We start from the raw sequence: 19,908 nt of genomic DNA on the forward strand, positions 1-19,908 counted from the left end.
GCTCAGTATCAAGGTCTAGCTCTGGCCTCAGTTTCCTTCATTGTCAAATGATGGGTGAAACACAATTACATTCATGACCCCTATCAGTCATGCACACTATTTTATTTTACTTCATTAGGTCTCTGAACCCTGAACAATAAAATCACCCCTACTTCAGGCCAGTTGTGGAGTAATGCAACAGCTTACAAAGCAGGCTGCAGCTGCTGACAGCAGTAATACGTACAGGATCACTTCTGCCCTGGATTCAGAGCCAGTCTGAGCAACACAGTCATACTCCAGTCTTTAAAAAGCAAGACACAAACACCACCACCAGAGGGGCACACTGTGTTTTACAAATCCACAACTCATGGAGTCCCTACCATCTCTAGCCTGAGGATATCAGCTTCCCTGTGAAAGCAGCTGCCTAGAAAAGGCTATCAAGTATAGTAATGAGCTTCTATTTGTAAAGTCTTGGGGCTCTGAGCCATAAAACTGACCAAATCACCGTACTACATGCAGACAGCAGTTAGTGGACCAGCGCACAGCACAGGCGAAGGAGCTGACAGGACAGCTAACAATGCCACGAACAGACTTCAGACTCAATTTCAACAGAGCCTTCTAAGTAACAAGGTTCAAATGGGCAACACAACAGGGAAATGGATAGCCAAAGTGATGGCTCAGTTTCATAAAGCAATACCTTGGAGAAAGGCTGGTTTTTAAATCCTATACCATGTTCAATAGTTAATAACCTATATTCTTAAAAAAACGCTCCACTGGAAATATATGTTCAACTTCTAAAACACCTATGTATCTTTGGTTCTTTTACATTTATATTTCATTTAGTAGGAGATATTTTTTCGAGTCTGAATTAAACTGTATTAAAAATTCTCTATGTAGAGAATGTAATATAATTTTAAAACATCTCCAACGATAATCATAATTCACATTGTCTACAAGACTTCTTACTTTCAGAAACTAAACATCACAAATAAAATGTAGACAGTAGGCACAGGGGTAGAGAAGGTTTTCCCCATTATTTTTCATCTTCTCCCCTCAATTTCATGTTGAGCCGATTTGTCCAATGTTGGCCTTTTGAAAATCACTCAAAGTTATCTTATTATTTAGTTTAATTTAAACCTTTAATTTGGAACTGTATATTCAGCTTGCCTCTCCCAAAATGAAAAGATTAAAAACTGTTCCCATAACAATCCCTATTTCAACTTGTTTTTACTAAGACAGAAAATTCGTAAGTATAATAACACAGTACACTCACGTTTTAATAATTCCATCAGTGAAATGCTTGTTTTACAGATAAATCTGACTAAATATTAAACTGGCAGCACTATGATACACTGCTTGAAAAATAAACCAATAATTTCTAGATATTACAGAGACAACTTTTACACACAAAAGAAAAACGTAAGGCCAATTTCTACCAACAGAAGAAAGTACTGTATGTCCCATATAAATAACCTGGAACAAACAAGTCTCTCTTAGTAGTAGCCAAAGAACGGCTAGTATCACATATTTAATTTCAACAAATGACCATCAATTCAATTTACCTTTCTGCGCAGCCAATGTTACACAATCCCACCTGTAGGGTAGATGTCCCAGCCTTTTACAAGGCAATTTAAGAAGTTACTACTTTAACAAAAAAAAAAAAAGAAAGGAAAGGAAAAAAAAGGAACCACTGTTCCTCTTCAGAGCAGAGGAAAATTATAATAAGAACAAAAACATTTTAGCCTATCATTAAAAAAAAAAAAAACTAAAAAAAAAAAAAGAGCCACGTAGCAGTCCCAGGCCGGGTGAGTCACCCGCGCGCTCGGGCTCCCCCCACCCAGCCCCAGCCCTGGGCGCTGCCGAGTCAGCAGACCTCCCCAGCTCGTTGGGGAGGAATTCTCACGAGGCCTGCTTGAACTTAGGGGAAAATGCACCGACACTTCCAGTGCTAACACTTGTCACGACACGACGCACTCTTCCAATGGCAAAAATGCTCTCTTTTTAGCCCACAGATGTGTGTTTTTTAATCACAGGCAGAGCAGGCAGGCTGCCTCTACTCAACGCCACTCCAGCGTTTATAGTTTGTGTCTGAACAATTCTCCACCTTGCAGGGCTTTCCTCTGAATGGTAACATCCAGGGGCTGAAGCAGCTGGCCTGTTTCCTAGACGGCTGCCACGGTCGCATCTACGAGCAGAGCAGTGAGCAAGTTTGCATTAACTGCTGTAATGTACCTGGGAAGGGACTCTGGACCTTGGCACGGAGGAAACGTGTCGGGAACAAATGCTGGCTGAAGGCACCCTTTTTCAACTACGAAAAGCTGACATTTCTACGGAGAAGCGAGGGTGGGCGCCTAGTCAGGTTGTTCCCCTGACGTTCTCCCCATCAGATCCTTCATCTGTTTCCCAACGTTAGACACGGAAGCGGAATTTAAGATTTAAAAGTAAATAAGTAAAATAAAACAGGCTTAAACCACCACCCACTGGCGCTGGATTCCGCAGCTCTCCACGGGGAGGGGGGGGATGATGCCCCGCGGGGGGGTCTTCCCTCTGGGACAGATCATCCCAACTTCACCCCGGGGACTGACGGGCATTGTTCCCGAGGACTCGCGCACCGGCTGCTAATCCGGCTAATTCCAGCGTCCCAGCTCCCCGCGCGCGCGGGGGGTGGGGGGGTCCTCCGGAGCCAAACCACAAACACACACGACCGGGAGAGCCCCGAGCCCGCGCCCGCCGCGCGCGCGCGCAGTCCCGCTCCCCGAGCCCGCGCCCCGGCCACCTGACCCGGCGAGTCCACGCCGAGCGAGGAACAAAAGGCGCCCCCCAACACCTCCACTTCGCTCCCCAACTCCCAAAGTCGGCTGGAAGAGACGCAGCCAAGTCCGGCTGTGGCACACGGACAGGGTCGGAGGCGTGGAGGGGGGGGGACCCCCGGGGGGTGCTTTTCTCAAGCCTCTCCTCCCCTCCATCCCCCCCCCCGCCCCAGGCTCTCCGGCGTCCGGGAACCCCGGCCCCGCCCCGCCTTCCAGTACCTCCGGGACCCGCCACACGCCGAAACTCGGGGCCGAGCCGGGGCGGCGCGCGCGCGCGTGCGCGCGCCCGGGGACTTTGGCCGGCCGGAGTCAGCTGAGGCCGAGTCACCCGGGCGGGAGGGGGAGGAGACGAGCCGGGAAGGCGAGCGAGCTGGGGGGAAGAGGGGAGGGGAGAGCTTCGAACCCGCGGAGCGCGCGGCGTCCCCCCCCCACACACACTCACACCCCGGGCGGGGCGGGCGGGAGGGGCGTGCCGGGTAGGAGGGGCGCGCCGGCCCCACGCGGGGACCCCGGTTTCCGCCGACTCCGTCCGGGGCCGCGCCGGCCAGGCCCGAGCCGAAGGGGGGGAGCGGGCGAGCGGGCGGGCGGGCGGCCCCGCGGACGGGCGGCAGACGGAACAAAAGCGCCTTTGTTGTGCGGAGCGGCCGCCCCAGGGCCCCACGCCGAGGCGGGAGCCGCCGCCGCGGCCCTCCCGAGCCGCCCCGCACACGTACACAAACCCCGCACACACAGACAACACACCACACCGACACTCACGGGACTCCTCCGACTCATCGAGGGGCTGCGGGGCCCGCAGACTGACCCCACGGTCGGCTCCGGTCTCCGGCTGTGCTGGCGGCAGCGGCGTCTCCGAGGCTCTCGCTTTGCCGCAGTCGCCGCCATGTAACCCCGACCCGCGCGCGCGAGGGAGAGAGGGAGAGGGGGCGGGGCCTCGCGGGGACACGCCCCCGACGCCGCACGTCACAGCCTCACTCCACGGGTTCCCCCCGCCCCCGCCCGGCGCCGCGCGCGCGCACTCGCACGCGCGGGAATTTCCAACGCCCTCCTGACCCGTCCCTGGCGCGCCGGGCTCTCTCTGTTCGGCCACTGCCCGGGCCGTCCTGTAATCCTGGTACTCCACCGTGGAGGAGGAGGATCCGGAGCCCCTGGCCCGCCCGGGCAAAGTTAGGGAGCCCTGATTCCCCGGGGTTGCCGGGGAAGGGGCGGGCCGGGTCTGGGGGAGCATGGAGAAGAGCACCGGGAGGTGCCGGGCTGGTGCATGGGTCCTGGCCCCGCTTCCCGGGCCCCGGTGACCTTTCGGCCTGTGCGTGCGCCTTGGGAGATGCGGGTCGGCGGGTGCTGCAGGGACTCCGCAGCCCGAAGGTCGGGGGGTGTACTGATGAGGTGCAGTGACTGGGATGACCTTGGGTTATGTTTACATGTATACTTATTTTAATTTTCCATTTTGAAAAATCCTGACTGTAAACAGTCCAACTTGGCCTCAAATGGTCTATCCTCTTTTCTCAGCCTCCCCCAAGGGCCGGGATTACAAGAATGTATCCCCACATCTAGCTCTCTGTTGTGGGGTGGTTTGTATTTTTGGGGGGTGTGGGGGGGGTTGGTCAATCGTGGGGCTTGAATTCAGAGCCTGGGGCACTGAGCTTTTCTGCTCTAGGCGAGCTCCCTACCATTTGAGCCACAGCGCCAATAATGGTTTTCTGGTGGTTAATTGGAGACAAAGAGTCTCATGGACTTTCCTGCCTGAGCTGGTTTTGAACTGTTATCCTCAGATCTCAGCCTCCTGGGTAGCTAGGATCACAGGGGTGAGGCACCTGCTCCACCCGAAGTGGAGCTGGAAGCGGTAAGAGTGCTAGCCCTGAACAAAAGAGCACAAGAATACCCAGGCCCTGAATTCAAGCCCCACAACAGACAGGAAAAAATAAAAAATGGTCCAGGCCAGGATATGTATAAGATTTAGGGGATCTGGTTTAAAATAGGCTTTTCAGTTGGCATGGTGGTTGGGGCCTGTAATCCTAGTGTTTGGAAGGCAGAAGAAAAAGGAGTGATAGTTCAGGGCTAGCACAGTCTACATGGCACGAGACCCTGTCCCCAAAGAAATAAGCAAACAGCTTTCAAGGAGGGGACCTGACAGAGTGGGCAGACAGAGGGGAGAGTTTTTAAGCAAGCCTAGAAGAGTACACAGTTGCTTGTTATGCCCAGTGATCTTGAGGAGAGGGACTTTTTGCCTGGATGAGTTCAGTAATATATTCTCTTCCTATAAATGGATTTTGAGGAAGTTCCTGGAACTGCATTGAAGTATTTGCGACTTCATCCTCTTGGGCAAGAATTTCTTGGCGTTCAAGTGATGTTCATGTAGACAGTTGAATTACAGTCACATTAATGCATGTGGTCTTAGTTCTTTATCCTATTCGGTGAGTAAATAGTCCAGTTCTCAATAGGTTTGGGTTTGTTTGGGAAAGGGGTTAGTTTTGAGACATAGTCTCACTGTGCTACTCAGGAACTAGAGCTGAAATTACAGGCATGTAACAGCATATTTGGCTGTTCTCAGCAGCTTGGGGTAGTGATGAGGAGTGGGGGTTGTTAGATTATTTTGGGTGCCAGAATGGGGCTTGAACTCAGAGCCAGGGCACTGTCCTTTAGCTTTTTCACTCAAGCCTAGCACTCTACCATTTGAGTCACAGCTCCAATTTTGGCTTTGTGGTTGTTCATTGGGGCTGCAGACTTTCCTGCATACGTGGATGTGTGGGGTGTGTGCAAATGTGTGTGTATGAGTGATCACAGTGTCACGCACTTGTTATACCCTGTTCTTGCTAGGAGGAGCACCATGGCTGTTTGCAAGCAGCTGTTGCAATGAAGACATGTAGGAGTAGACTGGCAGCTACCCTCGAAGGCAAGGTGGTCACTGCTTCCTGAGCAGAGATGCAATCTACCTGTTCTTGGGCTGGAATGAAAGGAACATCTGCTGAGGATTGGAACATCAGGAATGATTCAACAACAAGACAGAGTATTGGAGCTGGGCTCAATTTTCATCAAATCATAGCAGGAAAATGACACTTCTGAATCAAAGAGCAGAATGTACAAAGGCATGAGGGTGCAGCTTTGGAAAATGGGAGAAGTCTGGCAAGCCTGGGGGTAGGAAGACAGGCTGGCACCGGATTAAGAAGGCTGATTGCCACACTGAAACTGTAGGCTTTATGTTAAAGGCAGTAGGAAAAGAATTTAGATGATGACTAACGTGTGTGTGTGTGAGAGAGACTAGGAATGAAATATAGGGCCTCGTGCATCTAAGCAAGTGCTCTGCCACAATTGCCTCCCAGCCTGCAGCTAGTATTTTAGAGTGACCCTTCTGATATGAACAGGAATGGTAGATTGGATAAACAAAAGAATAGAGACCCCTAAGTCAGGCATCAGTGGCTCACACCTGTAACCTACCTACTCATGAGGCTGAGATCTAAGGATCATAGTTTCAAACCAGCCAGGGAAAGGAACGTCTCTGATTAAGCACCAAAAAAAAATTTTTTAAAAGAAGCCAGGCTCTGGTGGCTCATGTCTGTAATCCTAGCTACTCGGGAGGTTGAGATCTGAGGATTGCGGTTCAAAGCTAGCCCAGGCAGGAAAGTCCGTGAGACTCATCTTCTTAACCACCAGAAAACCAGAAGTGGCACTGTGGCTCAAGTGGTAGAGTGCTTGCCTTGAGCTGAAGAGCGCAGGGACAGCGCCCAGGCCCAGTGTTCAAGCTCAAGCTCTACAACTGACAAAATAAAAATAAAAAAGGAAGCCAGAAGTGAAGCTGTGACTCAAGTGGTAGAAAACAACCAACACCACACACACACACACACACAGATACTGAGATTTTTCAAACAAAAGAAAATAGACTTTTGCCACATAGACTACTAAACATAATGCCAATCCTTGGAAAATACTGAATATAAATTCTTGGCTAATTTTTTTGTTTTTGGTCGGTCATGGGGCTTGAACTCTGGGCTTGGGTGCTGTCCCTGTGCTTTTCAGCTCAAGGCGAGTGCTCTACCACTTGAGCCACAGCGCCACTTCCGGTTCTCTAGTGGTCTATTGGAGATGTCTCATGGACTTTCCTGCCCAGGCTGTCTTTGAACCACAATCCTCAGATCTCAGCCTCCTAAGTAGGTAGGATTATAGGCGTGAGGCACCAGCGCCCAGCAAAATTGGCTAGTTTTCAGGGAAAAACTAACAGGTCATCATAGGTTCTTTTCAAGTAAGACATTACAAAGAAACACCACTTCCTTTCTTGGTAGGATTACATTATCAAACCACCATGTCATTTCAGGAAGGTAAGACATCTTTTGGGGATACAATAGAGAGATGGGGGTTTAGATTATCACAGAGAAAGAGGCCAGTACTAACTAAGAGTGCTGATGAACCTTGGGAGAGTTCTCAACAAGAGGAATACATAGTTGTTTCCTTTTGTCCAGTCTCAACTAGTTTCTTAACAATATGAGTTGCTTGATGAGTTTGCATGTCTTTGAACATGGGTCATGCCAATCTTTGTATCATTCCAATTTTGGTACTAGTGCTGCCAAAGCAGTATTATGACTAATGTTTTATTAATGTTTTAAGATATAAAAAAGCATCAGAGTAAGATAGATGCCAAAATAATTACTCAAAGTCATCTCCAGGAGTATAAGATGCTCTTTTAAAAGATGACTTTTGACAGCAATAAATATAAAGTACAGTATCTTTGTTTAGAAGAATCACTTGAGCTGGGTGCCAGTGGCGGAGCAGATTATGAGGATCATGGTTCAAAGCTAGCTCAGGTAAGAAAGTCCATGAGACTCTATTTCCAAATAACCATCAAAAAAAAAAAGCCAGAAGCAGAGCTGGGGCTCGGTAAAGCAACAGGCTTGATCAGAGAAGCTCAGGGACAGTGGCTAGGCCCTGAATTCAAGCCTCAGGACTGACCACCCCCCTCCCCCCAAAAAAAATTGCTTGAAAAGTAGAATTTAAGAAGCTTGGCTTGACCTGATGATATGGCAAGAAGTATAGATACTCATGCAATGTGAGCAGCCACTCACCAAGAAAACAAGCCAAATGGCTTCATAAATAACCATCCCTGGGGCTGGGGAAGGTGGCTCAGTGGTAGAGTGCTTGCTTTGCATGCATGAGGCCCTTGGGTTCAATTACTCAGCACCACATAAGCAGAAAAAGCTGGATGTGGCACTGTGGCTCAAGTGGTAGAATGCTAGCCTTGAGCCGAAGCGCTAAGGGACAGTGCCCAGGCCCAGAGTTCAGGCCCCACAGCTGACAAAAATAAATAAATAAAAATAACTATCCCTGGCCCAGGGAGTGCCAGATCTGTGCTATTTGGCTCAGGATTTCTGAACTCACATGTCTAACTAGAGCACACCAAAGGAGCTACTGCAATAAGGAAGTAGACTTCACTGGGAGTAGATAGGAAGAGTGTGGGAACCATCTTCTCTGGAGAAAAGGTGGGAACTGCATTTGCTTGGGCCACAGGAGAGAACCTGCTAAGGGTTCTGCAGAAACGACCGCTTATTCCCCATTGTTGTAGCAGTCAGATCTAAGACCAAGAAGGCAATTACCAAGAGGACAGTTGTGGCTCAGCATGTGAAAAGACCATTTTGGATACTGGACCTGAGCCATGGTGCTTCCTGATGAAGTGAGCATTACATCACTGGAGGCGAGGCCTTCAGTCACGAGACAGTGGCCACCTGTCAGAGATTCTATAAAAGGAACTCAAGAGCAGGGACCAGGAAGGAGGTGATCACTTCCAAGGTCTCCAACTTGAAGCTTCTGTATGTCTATGTGTATGCTCTTAACGAAGATGACTGTGTTTTCTTGAACACAGTGTAATTTGATTTGTGGAAACAAAAGAATGGCTTTAGAACCACGGCCCCTAGGGGAAATTTCTGCCAACCTCTCATTCCACAGGGCTTTGCTTTGAGTATTTGTATTTAAACACACCTTTAGTATTTATTGTGGATTCATTGACATGGAACTAATAACCAACAGCACCACAAATCACTCCTGGAGAAAGCCTATGTATTTTCTTCACAGGGCAATGTACTCTTAGTCACTTTAGGTACAATGGATGGCACTATAATTCAAACCACTTTATTTTTATTTATCAGTCCCGGGACTTGAACTCAGTGCCTGGGCCCATGCTAGAGCTCTTTTGCTCAAGATAAGAGCTCTACCACTTTAAGCCACAGTTCTACTTCCAGTTTTCTGGTGGCTAATTGGAGATAGGAATCTCACAGGGACTTTGCTCCCTGGGCTGGCTTTTAACCATGATCCTCAGATCTCAGCCTCATGAGTAGCTGGGATTACAGGCATGAGCCTGGCTTTGAAACCACCTTAAATCACAAAAGCACCAACAAAAAGCAACATGGAAAAAAAACGAATTTTAGGGTGTTTTTTTTTTTTGTTTTTTTTTTTTTTACAGTCACTTGTATGTAGTATAAGACTTGAAACAAGAGGTCAAATTGTCACCTTCGTCAACTTTCAACCTCTGGGGAATTTCCTGGAGGGTACCTCAAATAATTTGTCACTTTGTACATGTCCAGAAATGACTACAAATGTGCTACAAGTATTCGTAATGGGATTAGAAATGTATTTTTTAGCAAATTTAAAACAGATCTGTGAATAATAATGATTGAGTGTGGCTAAAGATTCTGGAAAATAGGGCTGAGGGGTTAGCTTAGTGGTAGAACACATGCTTGTTGCTCAAGCACCTAGGTTCAGTCCTCAGCATCAGAGAAAGAGATAATAGATTGTGAAGAGAAGGTTTGCAGCCAAAAGACATCAGAGCTGAACGTGAAGTTGGACAAGAATGCCTGCAAGGGAAAATCACGAGTCCCATATTTCAGTTGCAGGGCAATAGGATCTTATCCCTCAGGAGGACAGTAGTATTGCTTACCAAGTTCCTATCAAGTGACCTATTTCAGGAAAACACTTTATAACATTTTGATTTCCTTAGCCTGTGATAAATGGAATTTCACAGATCATATCCAAAATTAAATTTGTACAGAAAACCTTTGATCTCTGGGCCTTGCATTTGTGTTTGGCTTGCTTGCTTGCTCAGCTGGCTCTCTACCATTTGAGTCATGCCTCCAGCCCTGCTGTTTACTGGTTATTTTAGAAATTGAGTCTTGCAGACTTTTCTGCCCAAACTGGCTTCAAATCAGGAGATCCTCTAGACCTCAGCCTCCCGAGTAGTTAGGATTGCAGGTGTGAATCATGGATGCCCAACTTACTGAGATCATTTTATAAAGCCAATTAAGTAATAAAGGCATTTCCTTGCTGGGCACCGGTTGCTCATGCCTATAATCCTAGCTACTCAGGAGGCTAAGATATGAGGATTGCAGTTCAAAGCCAGCCAAGGGATTTAAGTCCCTGTGAGATTCATCTCCAATTAATTCCTCAAAAACTGGAAGTGGAGCTGTGGCTCAAACTGGTAGAGAGCTAAGCACCTTTAGCAAAAGAGCTCAGGGACAGTGCCCAGGCCCAGAATTCAAGCTCCACAACCAAAAAAAATAAAAATGAAAAATGTCTTCCCTTCTAATTAATCTGTCTCAGAATTCAAAATTTTCTAGCTTGGACTTATTTGTGGAAATAACATTTGAGCTGGTAATACAAAAAAAGTAGCACTTCTACGGGGACACTCTAGCTTGGGGGAAATTCAGGCCCCAGGTTTCCTTGTTTGGATTCTGTCCTTTCTTCTGGTTAAGAGCCCCCAATAGTTTGAGACCACTGGAGCTAGTCCCTAGGAAACTCAAACCTCTTGAGACCATAATGATTTCCAGAACTACCCTCATATATATATATATATATATATATATATATATTTTAGAACAACCTAGCCACTCCCCAGTGATCACTGTCAATAGAAGAAAGAAAAGCCATAATGTCCTTCTGCCCAGGAACAGGGAGTGATAAACACTTTGAATTGTGCAGCACAAAGCAGACAGGCCCCTCCCCTCTGCACGGAAGTCATCAAATTCTTCTGTCACTGGTGGGGGAAGGGAAGTAAAGGCGATCATTATCTGTTCCTGCAAACACACACTGGAGCCTGGTTGCCATTGGTCATTCTGAGGGCCCCTGCTACTAGGTGATATACAATAAAATAGGCTTAGTAGGTCTGCCTTCCATAGTACTGTGTCTTCCCTTCTACTGGTCAAACATTTTTTGCCACTGGTAGTTAACCAGCTGGCACAAGCTTCCCCTGAAGAAGCCTACCTCTGAAGGCTTGGATTGAAGCCATTACTATATTTGGAAGGCCCCTGGATTTGCAAGACCCTGAGTTCAAATTCTGGTATCCGAAAACAAATTGGAGCTGAGAGGGGAGGGGCAAAGGGCAGCTGGAGAGTGGAGTGGAATGAGTTTTGTGTAGTTTTTCTGCTACCCTAGTAAGAATAAAATACAGGATGATGGAGAACAAATAATATCGAAATATACAGCATCTATGCGTGAAGATAACATGAAACTTCCTGAAGCTGTGGAACCATGGGGGAGGGGGAACCAGGAAAGAGAGGAATAGACTAGGTGTGACTAAATTATACTATATCCACGTGAAACTCCTTTGTCCAATTAATATGCCATGAAAAGGAAATGAAACAAAGGATAGAATAGGCTCTCTCGGAGGGGGCGGGGTTATGGGTAGAGTGAAGGAGGGTAGATATGGCTCATGTTCTATGGGTGTGTGAGCACAGAACCAAGAAACCTGCTGAAATAGTTTTAAAGAGAGGGGATGAAGGAGAGAGATGGAAGGGGAGAGTTTGATCCAGTATATTGACTATCTCTGTCATCTATCGAGCTGTCATCTATTTATTCTATCCGTCATCAATCAATTGATCAGTCTATCGATGATGAACTGTTCCATTTTGGTGTGCCCACAGAGGCAATACATGCTCATATATTTGTTTTTGTTGTTGTTGTTCATGGGGCTTGAACTCTGGGCCTGGGCGCTGTCCCTCAGCTCTTCAAGCTCAAGGCAAGTGCTCTATCACTTGAGCCACAGCCCCACTTCCTGCTTTTTCTGTTTATGTGGTCTGAGGAATGGAACCCAAGGCCTCATGCATGCAAGGCAAGCGCTCTACCACTGAGCCACCTTCCCAGCGCTGAAGGCCAGCGCCCAGGGCCAGAGTTCAAGCCCCATAACTGACCAAAAAAAAAAAATTATATATAAAGAGAGGGAGAGAATTCAGCTCACTAAATTAACATTTTTCTTTTCTTAAAATGACAATAATATATTGAAAGCACCTGGCCAAGAGGGAAACCACAGAAGAAAAGGGAAAACACCATTTTACTACATTTTAGCAGTCTTCTTTCTGCTTTCTGAGAGATTATGTTGCCAGTTCTTGCTCAATCTTCACCTCCTCCCCTCCACAAACCCCTCTCACTATTCCCACCCTCAAAGGAGTCTCCCTAGACTTGAAGAAAGTGAGTTAGAGGAAGATATCTCCCCTCCTCCTTGCCCCCTCCCCCCTCCCCCTTCCCCTCTCCCCTCTACCAGGACAAGGGCAGAAGGAAGAGCTGAGCAGACAGTTCTGTTCCCTGCACAGGAGTCAAGGCAGCCTGGAAGCCCAGCCGCCCACACAGGATCTGCACTTCCTGTAGTCAGTTTATGGCTTCCTTAATCAGGGAGGTAGGATGTCTGGAAGGAAGACTTTGTTCCACTGCAGAGACATTTTCCCATAGATACAATGTTGTACATCACAGTCCTGTGGTCTCATAAGCCAAGCTGCATTTGGGCTAAATGAGTTGTGTTTTTTTTTGTCAGATGTGGGGCCTGAACTCAGGGCCTGAGCCTGGGCGCTGTCCCTAGCTCTTCAGCTCAAGGCTAGCACTCTACCATTTGAGCCGCAGCACCACTTCCAGCTTTTTCTGTTTATGTGGTGCTGAGTGATTGAACCCAAGGCCTCATGCATGCGAGGCAAGCACTCTACCACTGAGCCACTTCCCAGTCCAGAACAAGACCTAGGCTAATGATGTAGCTCAATGGTATAGCCCTCACCTTACTAGGAAGATGTCCTGAACTCTGTGTGTGTGTGTGTGTGTGTGTGTGTGTGTGTGTACGCACTTTTTGGGGGTGGGGGTCGTGTGTGTGTGTGTGTACGCACTTTTTTGGGGTGGGGGTCAGTCGCCGGGCCTGAACTCTGTGCCCTTCAGCTCAAGGGTAGCTCTCTACCACTTGAGCCACAGTGCCATTTCTGGCTTTTTCTGCTTCTATCGTGCTGAAGAATCGAACCCAGGGCCTCATGCATGCAAGACAAGCACTCTACCAGCACTCTACCACTGAGCCACCTTCCCAGCTCATATATACTTTGTTGCTCAAGGCTAGAGGTCTGCCTCTTAGCCACAGCTCCACTTCTAGCTTTCTGGTGGTTAATAACAGTTTTAAGAACTTTCCTGCCTGGCTGGCTTTGAACTGCAATCCTCAGATCTCATCCTCCTGAGGAGCTAAGACTACAAGCATGAGCCACCAATACCCTGCCTAAACTATAACATGGTATATCTCAGGAAAAAAATGCATTTTTGGTTTCAAACAACCAAGTCAGAATTAACTTTTGAGAATTCAACCATACACAGAAAGTATCTATTTCTAGGTCAGAAATGCCAACACCAGTCCAAGTGTAGTGGTTCATGTCTGTAATCCCAGTACTTTGAAGCAAGCCTGAGCTAGAGAGAGACTCCATCTCAAAAAAAAAAAAAAAAAAAAAAAAAAAAAGAAGCCGGGCGCTGGTGGCTCATGCCTGTAATCCTAGCTACTCAGGAGGCTGAGGTCTGAGGATCTCGGTTCAAAGCCAGCCCGGGCAGGAGAGACCGTGAGACTCCTATCTCCAATAAACCACCAGAAAACCAGAAGTGGCGCTGTAGCTCAAGTGGTAGAGGGCTCGCCTAGAACTGAAGAGCTGAGGGACAGCGCCCAGGCCTAGAGTTCAAGCCCCATGGCCGACCAAAAAAAAAAAAAAAAAAAAAAATCAACTACTAATAAAAGAAAAAGAGGGGGCTGGGAAGGTGGCTCAGTGTTAGAATGCTTGCCTTGCATGCCTGAGGCCCTGGGTTCGATTCCTCAGCACCACATAAGAAAAGAAAAAAGCCGGAAGTGGTGCTGTGGCTCAAGTGGTAGGGCACTAGCCTTGAGCTGAAGAGCTGAGGGACAGCGCCCAGGCCCAGAGTTCAGGCCCCCAAAAAAAAAAGAAAAAGAAAAAGAAAAATGCCAGTACCAACAGAAAGAGGGTATCTTTAAGATATTTAAGATACAGGTAAACAGCCAGACACTGGTAGCTCACACCTGTAATCCTAGCTACTCAGGAGGCTAAGATCTGAGGATTGTGGTTCAAATCCAGCCTGCACAGGAAAAGTCCATGAGACTCTTAGTCACAAGATGCTGGAAGTAGAACTATGGCTCAAGTGGTAGAGCTCTAGCTTTGAGTAAAAGAGCTCAGGGATAACACCTAAGCCCCAAGTTCAAGCCCCAGTACTGTCACACACACATACACATACACACACCATTCAGGTAAACAAATATAAATGAAAATATTATTAATAGGAATAAATTCACATTGCCCTCTGGGGATAGCCCAACCCTTCAGATTTGCAGCTTCAAACCTTTGATCCCAGTTACACCAGAGGCAATCAGTCTATGCAACAACACGTATACAGCCATGCCCACAAGGCTGTGTATCATAAGTGAGTTGCTAATCCATTAAAAACACAAGAATAGCTGTGCTGAGTTGGATTAATGATTCATCCAGACTGGTATTTTCCGAGCATGGTTGTGAAATTATGTTTTATTTATTGTTAACATACTGCCTGAATATGATGGTCTCTTGATAGATGCATGTAGAAAATGAAGTGTTTAAGACTATTCTAATTACCTACTGGGTCATAAACTTCAGAGAGGTGAGAAGAGGTGGTCCTCCAGATGGCTCCTTTTTTAAAGAAAAATCCTGTTTTTAAAGTAATTTTCTTCTTAGGGCATTGTTAGTCAGCGTTCTGTAACTATGACAAAATACCTGATATAAGCAACTTATAGGGAGGGAAGGTTTATTTTGGCTGATGGCTTCAGAACTGTTCGTCCATGGTAGGCTTTGAGTCTGAGAGGCAGAGCATCATGGTAGTGGGAGCATGGGGCTGAGGAGCACCATGCTCACCTCCTGGGGTCCAGAAGCAAACACAAAGGGGCCAGGGACAAGATATGCCCTCCCAATGACACACCTCAGTGACATACCCCCAAGTGGGCTTCACCTCCCCAAGTTTCCAGCACTTTCCAATAATGGCATCAGATTATGAACCAATCCATCAGTGGACCATGTTCCAAAATCTCCCTACCTCTGAACACTGCTACATTGGGGACCAAGCCTTCAATACATGAACCTCCAGGAGACATTTCAGATCTGATCTGTAACAAGAATCTATTTAGGTTATCATGACCTTGCCTTACCTGTTCCTTTGGGACAGTGTCTGGGAAGAATTAAATGTCTGATTCCATAGTTTCATTGTTGCTTTGTTGAATATAGAACAAAATAATGGTTTCAGTTCTGCTTTCCATATTCTTAGCCAAGAGGCCCAGCATTTTATTGATATATGACTTTAAGAAACAGTCCCCATAACTCCTGGTCCTCTTCCTTGGAATAAAACATAGCTTCAAGCTCTTCTTCTTTAAGTGTCCTTCACAGAACAATGCTAAATGCATTAGCCCAAGCCAGTGCAGAATGAAACCCATTTGCCATACTTCTGTCCACTACAGTTGTGTGCATTTATCCTTTCTTCCATTTAGCCCCATCTCCTTGGTGTTTACTGCACTGAAGAGCTTAAGGACATCTTGGCCCAGTGACTTTTCATATCAGGGTTCCCAGGGAGGATGCCAAAGCACAGGAAATCAGAGAAAAACAGAAATTTGGACTTATCCCAAATAAAAACAAAAAGGTGCTTCAGAAGACACCATGCAAAAGTGAAAAGGACAAGAGGATCCAGAGTCTGAGGACAGGCTGGGCTGTAAAAGGAGACCTTATCTCCAACAAGAGCAACAACAATATGAAACAGGACTCACACAATGGCTGAGAATCTGCAAAGTATGTATCTAATAAGAATCCAGACTTGTGGGTGGGAGTGGGAGGGAAAAAGTGGGAGCCAGGGACGGAAGCAAGGGAAGAAGTAACATTGTCCAAAAAGAAATGCCCCCTTTGGGGCTGGGAAGGTGGCCCAGTGGTAGAGTGCTTGCCTTGCATGTATGAGGCCCTGGGTTCGATTCCTCAGCACCACATAAGCAAAAAGGAAAAAGCCAGAAGTGGCGCTTATGGCTCAAGTGGTAGAGTGCTAGCCTTGAGCTGAAGAGCCCAGAGTTCAGGCCCTATGACCAGACCCCCCCAAAAAAAAATAAAAAAAGAAATGTCCCTTTGGGGCCTGGCCCTGGTGGCTCACGCCTGTAATCCTAGCTACTCAGGAGGCTGAGACCTGAGGATCTTGGTTCAAAGCCAGCCTGGGCAGGAAAGACCATGAGACTCCTATCTCCAATAAACCACTAGAAAACCGGAAGTGGTGCTGTGGCTCAAGTGGTAGAGCGCTTGCCTTGAGCTGAAGAGCTGAGGGACAGCGCTCAGGCTCAGAGTTCAAGCCCCATGACCGACAAAAAATAAAATAAAATAAAAAGAATCTAGGATCCAGAATATGAGAACTCTTTGTTCAATGTCAGTAATAACTCAGTGGCCCTGAGTTCAAGCCCCAGTATCAGCATTATATAAATAAAAGGGAAAGTGGGAGAAAAAAAATGAGGGAAGGGATAACAATGTTTGACAAGAAATGTACTCAGTACCTTACTTACATAACTGTAACCCCTCTATACATCACCTTTACGATAAATTAATTAAATTAAAAATTAAAAGTACCCAATTTAAAAACAAAGCAAAAAAGCTGGGAGCTGGCGGCTCATGCTATAATCCTAGCTACTCAGGAGGCTGAGATCTGTGGATCATGGTTCAAGCAGGAAAGTCTGTGAGACGCGTGCCTCCAATTAACCACCAGAAAACCGGAAGTGGCACTGGGACTCAAAGTGGTAGAGCACTAGACTTGAGCAAAAGGCTCAGGGACAGTGCTCTGAGTTCAAGCCTGTGGCTGACTAAAATAAAGCAAAGGATTTAAGTAGACTTTAAAGGACATGTATAAATGGAAGGGAAGCACTTGAGAAGAAGACATTCCATATTACTGAGAAGCACAAATCAAAACCATGAGGAGATGCCACCTGGATGCTCACTTAAATGGCACAATTTTTTAAAATTATAACTAACATGTTGGGCAAGACATGTGGAAATTATAGCCTTCCTGCATTGCTGATGGGGTCATAGCATGGAGCAGCCACTTGCAAACAAATGTGGCCCTTACTGACCAGCCAAACATAAAATCTGGCCCAGCAATTCCATTCCTAGGTCTATACCCAGAGAAATGCAAAGTGTCTGAATAAAATTTTGTACCTAATCATCATAACACCATTATCAATAGCAACATAAAAGCGGAAATAAAGCAAGCATGCACCGATAAATAAATAAATAGAACATGGAATATCCTATGCCTATAACAGAATGTTATTTGAGTGTGAAAGATGGTGAGATTCTAAAACATGCTAGCCTGGTTTCCAGGTACTAGTTGTGAGGGATAGTGACAAGTGACATTTGGTTACATTTGGGGTAAGGAAAAGACCCTAACACTTGACTGTGGTGCTGGTTGTACAGTATTTATTTATTTATTTATCGGGTCCTGGGGCTTGAACTCTGGGCCTGGATGCTGTCTCTCAGCTCCTCAGCTCAAGGCTAGTCCTCTACCAGTTGAGCCACAGTGCCACTTCCAGTGTCCTGGTTGTTAACTGGAGGTAAGAGTCTCATGGACTTTCCTGCATGAGCTGGCTTTGAACTGTAATCCTCAGATCTCAGCCTCCTGAGGAGCTAGGATTACAGGCATGAGCTACTGAGCACCTGGCTGTACAGTCTTTAAATAGACTGAAGATCAGTGTGGTATGTTCTGCAAAATGGTAATTTTGTGTATTTGAACATATATGAATATTCTATTTGGGGGTGATAATATATTTTTTTTTCCAGTTATGGGGCCTGAATTCTGTGCCTGTGCACTGTCCCTCAGCTCTTCAGCTCAAGGCTAGTGCTCTACCACTTTAGCCACAATGACACTTCTGGCTTTTCTGCTTATGTGGTGCTGAGGAATCAAACCCAGGGCCTCATGCTTGAAAGGCAAGCACTCTACCACTGAGCCACCTTCCCAGCCCCAGGGTGATTAATATTTTAAATTGTTTGTGGTGTTGGCTGTACAAGAGAATGTATAAATGTATAAGAGAATGGTAAATATCACTGGGCATATACTTTTCTTTTTTTGAGGAGGGGTTGTTACGGGGTTTGAACTCAAGGCCTTCTGCTTGCTAGGCTGCTTGCTACTCTATTTTGATAGTGTCTTATGTTTATGCCCAAGGCTAGAGTCCATGATTGTCCTGTATATGGCCTCCTATTAACAAATGACTAGCAAAATTATGAGATATGATTATAGGCATAAACCACTACACGTAGTTTATGATTTGAGATTATATGGCATCAACTTTTTACAAGGATTGGACTCAAACTGTGATTCTCTCCATTTTAGCTTCTCATGTAATTGTGACTACAGGCATGCACCACCAAACACAACCTTGAAAAATATCTCTGAAACATAAAAGAAGGCAGTAAAGGAGAAGTGAAGGAACAAATCAACAAAAAAAGACATACACATAAGAAATGACAAAATGGCAGCTAGAAATTCCCCAGACATGACTCAGCCTGTTGACTCAAACTTTGTCGATGACTACACCTTTGCTGACACAACAGATGTGAGTGAAGTGGGTATGTTGGCAGACTGAGGCTATTCTGAGTCCAATCACATGGGTTCACGCTTACCAGGACTGAACTAGTCACTGCCACTGCTAACTCTACAAGTTGTCCAACTGTCAACCAAAGAGACTCGCATGGAACTCCTGATGTCTCCATTCCTCTGCAAACCAACCCGTCAGTTCCAAACCAAAGCTGACTAGTTGGGATCCCTCCTAGCCTGAAAGGGTGACTCATTCTGACAGGAATGGACACGGATTCTGGGCTTGAGCATCTGTCTAGCCCTCAGGCTTCATCCTGGGCTTATGGAATGGCTTCAGCCACCAGCAGAAAAAAAAAATCACAGCTAACATTGCATCAGACCAGGGAATTCAATTTACAGCAGAGAAATGGTGAGAGAGGGCTGTGGCTGAGCTATGAACTGATTGTATCACTTTCCACTCCATTCCCCAACCCCCATCCCCTCCGGCCCAGAGTGCATCTGCTAACCTGGGAAAGCAGCAGTATGCCTTGCTAATAAAGGCTCAGCCTAAGTGCCTGCTCACATAGCCTGCCATCCTCCAGGTACATTGAATACATGGCACCTAAGGTTTCTATAAAGTGCTGTGTGTCCAGTAGGACAGATGCATGGATCAGGGAGAAAGTACAGATGGGCTCGTCATCATCCCCATGACCACACAGGGAATTCAGACTTCCCTTCCTGTCATCCTGAGTGCAGGGTTCCAAGACCTGGAAAGGTTTCCACCAAGCAACATGGGACAAGTCCCTTCGAATTATCAGGAAAAGCTGCCTCGTAGGCACTGTGGGCTCTTTGGATCCCACAGAGTAGTGGGCTGCAAGGAGAGGAACAATCTTGGCAGGGCTGTTTCTCCTGAGTCAGGCCTGTTTTGCTGCAAGAGTAGAGAAGAATGTGTTTGGATGTGTATTTGCATGCCTCAAGTTACTCCCAGAAGGACACAGTCAGTGATCAGTCACTCAGGCCTCTCAGAGCAGAGAGCCCAGATCATGTCCCCAGGTGAGTCACCAAGGCCGAGAAGTGATAGCTGAGAATGAGAGGAAGTCTGAAAGGCTGTAGCCGAGGTACCTTCCCCTTGTAAGTTTCCGGGGGGGGGGGGCAGGGGGAGAAACTCATCTGGAACCTGAAGGAGTCAAAGTGGGATGCACATAGTGAAAATGCATGAAGCAAGTCAGGTTTCCCTTGCCAGGAAGACTTGTCTCAGCTGTTTGGACGCAGCCTTCAGCCTCTGCTCCTATGG

General features: G+C 46.7%; 1 protein-coding gene across 5 annotated transcripts in view; it reads right to left on the bottom strand.

The window, feature by feature from the left end:
* Positions 1 to 19,908, bottom strand: part of Mapk6 (mitogen-activated protein kinase 6) — a 48,038-nt gene that overhangs the window by 24,144 nt on the left and 3,986 nt on the right. The window contains exon 1 of one of the 5 annotated variants that reach the window (XM_069995394.1): positions 3,546 to 3,686. The exons of 1 other annotated variant lie outside the window; for it this stretch is intronic. The gene's annotated coding sequence lies outside the window, so the exon portion shown is untranslated. Of the gene's footprint in view, positions 1 to 2,211; positions 2,231 to 3,008; positions 3,184 to 3,545; positions 3,687 to 19,908 lie in introns of those variants that run through there. 3 more of the 5 variants (XM_069995399.1, XM_069995396.1, XM_069995397.1) reach the window with 3 other exon arrangements.

The sequence above is a fragment of the Dipodomys merriami genome, unplaced genomic scaffold (assembly GCF_024711535.1).
Source record: "Dipodomys merriami isolate MVZ:Mamm:240054 unplaced genomic scaffold, mDipMer1.0.p SCAF_48, whole genome shotgun sequence".
Classification (NCBI taxonomy): Eukaryota; Metazoa; Chordata; class Mammalia; order Rodentia; family Heteromyidae; genus Dipodomys; species Dipodomys merriami.